The sequence below is a fragment of the Phragmites australis genome, chromosome 21, assembly GCF_958298935.1.
Source record: "Phragmites australis chromosome 21, lpPhrAust1.1, whole genome shotgun sequence".
Classification (NCBI taxonomy): domain Eukaryota; kingdom Viridiplantae; phylum Streptophyta; class Magnoliopsida; order Poales; family Poaceae; genus Phragmites; species Phragmites australis.
Genome location: NC_084941.1, coordinates 6,899,240 through 6,906,032, shown reverse-complemented (window position 1 = coordinate 6,906,032; position 6,793 = coordinate 6,899,240). Strand labels below are relative to the sequence as shown.

The following is a 6,793-nucleotide window of genomic DNA, read 5'->3' as shown; positions in this document are numbered from 1 at the left end:
CATATTAATTCTGCTATCACATTAGCAATAGCCTTGTACTCCTCTTTTGTGCTTGATCTCGAAACGGTTGCCTGCTTCTGTGAGCTCCATGAAACTAGATTAGAGCCTAGTAGGATAGCAAATCCACTAGTTGACCTGCGATCGTTAGGGCATGCAACCCAATTGGTGCCTGAAAAGGCACTTAATATACCGAGACCAATTGAGTAACTTCTGAATATGCAGTCCTAGATCAATTGTTCCCTTAATATACTGAAGTATTCTTTTCATAATAACCTAATGAATGTCTGCTGGAGCTTGAATATATTAGCACACATAGTTTACTGCAAAGGAGATATCTGGCCTAGTTATTATCAGGTAATGTAGCCCCCCGATAATGCTTCTATACTAAAATTGAGCTTCCCCAGTTAATGCAGAACCTTGATCCTTTGATAACTTGTCATTTGTTGCCATAGGGGTAGAGATTGGCTTACATCTGTCCATATTAGCTCTCAGAAGGAGATCTTGTGCATATCTTTTCTAAGACAATAATATTCCTTGCTTGATTGGCTTAACTTCAATACCCAGGAAATACTCTAAAGTTCCTGAGTCTTTGACAGCAAAGGACTTCCTCAACTCTAGAATCATCTTCTCGGTGGCACTTGGAGAAGAACTCACAATGATCAACATAAATGGGCATATACATTGTGACATTGTCTTGCTTAAAATAAACAAGGAAGAATCTGCTTGTGATGAACTGAAACCTAGAACATTCAGTTTAGATGATAACCTTGAATGCCAAGTACCCCATGGAGAAAAGCATTTTGGATATCAATCTATCTCATGTCCCAGCCTTGTGAAACAACAAGTGACAAGATAATTATGACAGTTGTTGGCTTGACCACTGGGCTACAAGTGTCCAAATAATCAACATCAAACCTTTGTTTGAAGCCTTTGGCAACCAACCTAGCCTTATATTTGTCAATTGATCCATCAGTCTTCCTCTTCATCTTAAAGACCCATCTGCTATCAATGAGGTTCATATCCTTCTCTGGTGACACAAGTATCCATGTTTCATTCTTCAATAATGCAAAGAACTCCTCATCCATTGCCTGCTTCCACTCTTTTTACTGCAGTGCTTCAGTGTGTGACCTCGGTTCTGCAGGAACAAATGTTTTTTGGTGAGCAGAAGTTGCTGCAGCATACCTAAAAGTCCCATTCTTGAACTCCTTGGGTCTCACAATGTTATTTTGAAGTCTTGTGAGCATAGGATGAGATGATTGCACTGATGGCTGCTAGACAGGCTGATTTGAGTTTTTAGCTAACTCAGTTGAGCTTGTTTCTTCAGAAACCTCATTTGTAGAACCTGCAGGATAAGAGAGCTCCTCTACACCAACATGATTAGTAGCAGTGTTAGTGAGTCCATTGTTAGTGGAGGAAACTACTACTGCTAGACTATCAGGTGGACTAGATGACAGATTGTTGGATGGAGGTTATGTTATTGGTTGAAGTTCAGTCAAGAAATGTTCAGAGTATTGGGTGATAGTGGGAAGAACAATAGGATGATTAGAGTTTGTAGATGTTTGTGTGGGCTTGTCAGATGAAATTGCAAAGGGAAACACACTCTCATCAAATATGACATCTTGAGAAATGTAAATACGGCCTGCATTTCTATCTAAACATTTGTAGCCTTTGTGATATGCACTGTAATCGACAAACACACAGAGTTTTGACCTGAACTCTAGTTTTTTAGTGTTTGTGCCTCAAATTTGGCGAGCAAGCACAACCAAAGACTCTCAATTATTTGTAGTCTGGTTGCTGTCCAAGAAGGCGATGTAAGGGAGTGTCATTGCCAATAACTCGATTGGGCATCCTATTTATCAAAAAACAGGCTGAGTGGAAGGCTTCATCTCAAAACTATATGGGCATTAAGGATTGGGCTAAAAGAGAAATGCTGGTTTCAACTATGTGTCTGTGTTTACGCTCAACAAGCCTGTTTCGCTGATGTGTGTGAGGGCAAGATACGTGATGTGCAACGCCTATGCGATTAAAGAAATGATGTAGCCGATGGTACTCCCCCACCCCCCAATCTGACTGAACAGAAAGGATTTTCTTCCCCAACAGACGCTTGACATGGCTTTGGAATTGAAGGAAAATGGACCGAACTTCAAATTTGTGCTTGATGAAATAAATCTAGGTGAAACAGATGTAATTATCGACAAAACTCACATAATAACTGAACCCATTGACAGATGTTTGGACTGGACCCCAAGCATCAGTGTGGATTAGCTCTAGAGGACATGATGACATTTGGGATGAAGAATTAAAAGGTAATTGGTGTGCTTTGACCTGCTGGCAAGCATCACAAACATAAGGTTCTACTTCAGAAATTACAACAAGTTTATTTTCCTCTAAAATTTGACGAACTAGAGTGGAGGAAGGATGTCCAAGGTGTCAATGCCATAGTCTATGAGTGGCTTTGGCAGAAAAGAAGGCTTGGCTAAAGCTTTTACTGGGAAGGTAGAGCCCATCCTGACATCTCCCCTCAGGAAGAATGTTTTTCGTGGCTTGATCCTTAACAAGAAACCGAGAAGGATGAAATTCGATGAAGGCATTGTTGTCATAAACCAGTTTGTGAACATAAATAAGGTGGCAATTAATCTTGGGTGCATAAAGAACATTATTTAAGGCTAGGAAACCGAAAGAACCAGCAATAGTAGATGTTCCTATATAGGCAATGGACAGACCTGCACCGTTAGCGACTTGAATACGATTGTTGCTGGTGTACTGCTCCTTGGTTGTTAGGCGCTCGAGATCATGACCAATTGGAGTCCACAAAGTAGCTATTGGTGACGGCTGCAACGACCTTGCTGGATTCATTGGCTTGGTAATTATGATCGAATCGATGGTAGCAGCGATGGGCATCATGTCCTTCACGATGACACACTTGGCAGACAGGTCTTTGGCCACCTTGGTTGGATCTGTCGCCACCGCTGCATCCTATAGAAGACTGGCCGCCGTTGTTGCTAGTGCCATGACCACGACTGCGACCGTTGCGGCCACCTCCACGCCCTTGGTTTCTATTGACTTGATTGGCTGAGCTGATTTGAAGCGTCGAATTGTTCTGCTTGAGCCTCTGCTCAAAACCAAGCATATGAGCGTATACATCACTTACAGTCATGGCATCTGCACACGTAGTGATGCTCGCCACTAGAGGGTCAAATTCAGATCCGAGGCCTCGTAGCATGTATGAGACCAGCACATCGTCTTCGAGGGTCTTGTCGATGGCAGCAAGAGTGTCAGCAAGATTCTTGACCTTGCGAAAGTAGTTGGCAACGTTGAGCTCCTTCTTCTGAATGGTCGCCAGTTTCATGCGAATTTGCATGACTTGAGCTCTTGAATTGGATGCAAAGGTCCTCTTGATGGCGCACCACACCTCTCTGGCTGTCGAATAGCCCACCACCTGTGCTAACACTTCCTCGGTGAGGGAGGAAAGAATGGCACTCACCACCAATTGGTCCTGCTGGAACCAAACGGTGTACTCCGGGTTGACGACGATAAGTGGACCGCCTTCGCCGTCCTGCATGATCGTGGGGTTTGGACAAACAGTGGTGCTATCGATATAGCCCATAAGGCGCTGGCTCCGTAGGTAAGGGAAAAGCTATGCAGTCCACAACATGTAGTTATCCCTTAACAACTTGACAATGATCATATGGTTGAAGGCTGGTGTGGGGAGAAGGCCAGTTTGAGTGGAACCGACACTGGTGATGATGTCGGAGTTAGAAAGGGAAGGACTGCTGCTAGTATTGGCCATTTAGATGAGAGATTGGTAAGGAATCAAAGTATTCTAGGATCATGGCTCTGGTACCATAAAGGAATTTTGAAGATTCAGTATTATGCCAAGTGCACCGATCTCCATGATCGAGCTTGTATTTATAATCAATGAGTACAACGATAGTGGATCTCTAATTCGAGAATTCAGTACATTATCTACACGTTCCTCAACTAATCTAGGTAATGTGCTCTTGATCCTATAGACCCAAACTCCTTCTAACTAATCAAGACTAACCAACTAAACGTCTATACTGATGTCTGACAACAGCGACCAGTGGTAGCGAGTTATCTGAACATCTTAAAATAACATACACACACGCACGTTCAGAGTGTTCAGAACACACACACACACACACACACACACACACACACACACACACACACACACACACACACACACACACACACACACACACACACACACACACACACACACACACACACACACACACACACACACACACACACATAATTCTAACACTGTCCTTGCATATGTCGAATAGAGCAGGACATCCGGTAGTGCCTAGGGTTGGAGGAAGTCATAGAGCAGGACTTCCAGGTAGAGCAGCGGGAGGAGGCATGCGGGAGGAGGTGAGCAACGGAGGGCGGCTGGGGGCTAGGACAAAAATCGCTAGAGAAAAGTTAGGCGGGGGCAGGGCGGGCATGGGGCGTAGAGGTATTACCTAGTGTAGTGGTGGGTAATTACTCCCAACTTCACGAGGACATATGAAAATAAGGTTCGTGGAGTATCTCTTTAACTACTCCACCAAAATGAACTACGAGAGGGGCTGCTCCATGGAGTTGGCTGATCCACGAATTGGTGGAGCTGTGGTGTTTGGAAGGGCTCTGCCCAGATCCACGGTGGAGTTTAGAGTTGAAGCCCTCCCAAATAGGGCTAATGAGTGCAGAGAGGTGGTGTTTATGGAAAAAAACCGAGTTTTTTTAAACTACATTGGCACAAGTGCTTAGGCAAAAGGCAAGGTGCTTACTTAGATTCTATTTGGCAGAACTCCAGCTCTCAAATGCACTTCAGATCTGGCGTTTACAACTTAATATAAAGTGGTTTAAATATCTATTTTTAGTTTAGAATGTAAGCAAGATGACCCACTTAAACACCTTCAATATAACCTCAGCTATAGTTTTATAAATTTCTGGAGCTAGGAATACTCTGCTATAAGAATTTTTAGAGTTAGAGCTCTACCAAACAGGCCCTTAAGCATCGCTGCTTATATTAGTGCTAACAAGATAATTAATCATGTTTAAGCACATGTGGTCTTTGTATGTATTGAAAATTACAATTTTTATGTAGATACTTAATACTCTCTTTCTATAAGCACATAGCATTGTTCATGCCCTAAAATAGTGTCAAGATTTTTTGTTTCATCCATCCTATTTGTGCTTCGCCATGGCAAGAATCATGTTCACTAGAATTTCTGTTTTGATTTGCCAAATCGCCAAGTATAGGTTTAGGAATTATTTGGTAGGGTTCTGGATTCTTACATAAATGTTTTAGATTTGGTTCATTCTTAGAAATATTTCTCTGGTGAATTTGAATCACTTCTAAAATCATTTGACTAGCTAGCTAAATTTAGTTTCTTGAAAGAGAGAATGATGGTGTAATTGACCAATTTACCGTTGTCTTGATACGCTATTTTTTTTGGCAATAGTGTCACAAATGATTTGGTTTGGTGCCTAAACCGTTCTTCCCTTCCATCTCCTGCCTTCTTTTTGATTCAGTGTTCTTGGTTTTTGATTCCTGCGGTTCCTTGTGGATTTGTGTAGTTGATTGCAACCTATCATGGAGAATCGTCCCTGTACTTTGTCACTGTGTTGTGACATGGGGTCTTCTTCGTAGGTCTTTCTCTTCTTGTAGTGCCTATCTCCTGTGTTTGTTCAGCTGCTTTTGTTCGATTGAGGTGCAGGGTTGTTTATGTTGCAGGTAGTTGTAACGATCCAAGATTTTGTGGTTAAACTGAGAGGTGCCCCACTGGATGGGCCCCACCCTGCCAAATGTCACCCAGCGGTTGATATCCTTGAGATCGTGGCTTCACCCCACGACCAGTGCAGGGCTCAGTCGACTAGCCCCCTAGTCGAAGGAGAAGTTCTTGCGACCTGCTGGTCGCAGGGTAGATACTCACCTAACCAGTCAAATCGCATTAAATATTATCCACTCAAGTTTTTTCTTTCCCCAGGCACATCTTTTTAGCAAGCATTGTTGTGGGTAGACACAAAGTTAGAGTGATCCGTCCCGTAGCATTTATTGCTATAGGACAGCCTCACATGCGAATGTGACAGCGCTCGACAGACGTGACAGGGCCTATAGGTTGACCAGAGCAGGATGGATGTGCATACTCCCCGTAATGATGGCATAGGAGTAGTTGGCTTTGTCAGGAGTAGGTCTGCTACATAGCTTGGCACGGTTCATTTGTATCTATTCATTTTTCCCTATTATATAAAGGGGAGAGGACCCAACTTGTTACAGGATCTAAGCCTTATGGGATGGACATTGCGCATAAGATGGTTATGGCTTGAAAAAATAGATCATACAAGACCATGGGCAGGTTTACATGTTCAAGTTCACTAAAATGCGAGAGCCTTTTTTGCCATGGCCATGGTAACATCAGTAGAGACAGCTCAAGCACCAAATTTTGGTCTGACCATTGGATACATGGAAAAACAATTGCCGAGCTTGCTCCTAACCTAGTTGCCCTTGCCCCTCGACAAGAAATTAAAAGGAGAATTGTGGAGGAAGGCCCAGACAATAGAAGATGGGTGAGTGACATTAGAGGGGCTCTCTCAGTAAGTGCTATGGATGAATATTTACAATTATGGGATATGTTAGAAGACATCCACCTCCAGCAAGATGCCCAGGCCCATCACATTTGGAAGCTCTCAAGATCATGAGTATATTCAAGCAAATCAGCTTGGAATGCTTTTTTTTTTTGTTGGAACCATCAGATTTTCACCTTGGAAACGTATTTGG

At 43.0% G+C, this 6,793-nt stretch overlaps 1 non-coding gene across 1 annotated transcript; it reads right to left on the bottom strand.

Moving 5' to 3' along the window:
* Positions 1–3,114: 3,114 nt before the first annotated feature.
* LOC133904186 (small nucleolar RNA Z247) lies at positions 3,115–3,253 on the bottom strand. Its single transcript, XR_009907421.1, has one exon. It is a non-coding gene; the product is annotated as a small nucleolar RNA Z247 (small nucleolar RNA).
* Between the last annotated feature and the right edge of the window lie 3,540 nt (positions 3,254–6,793).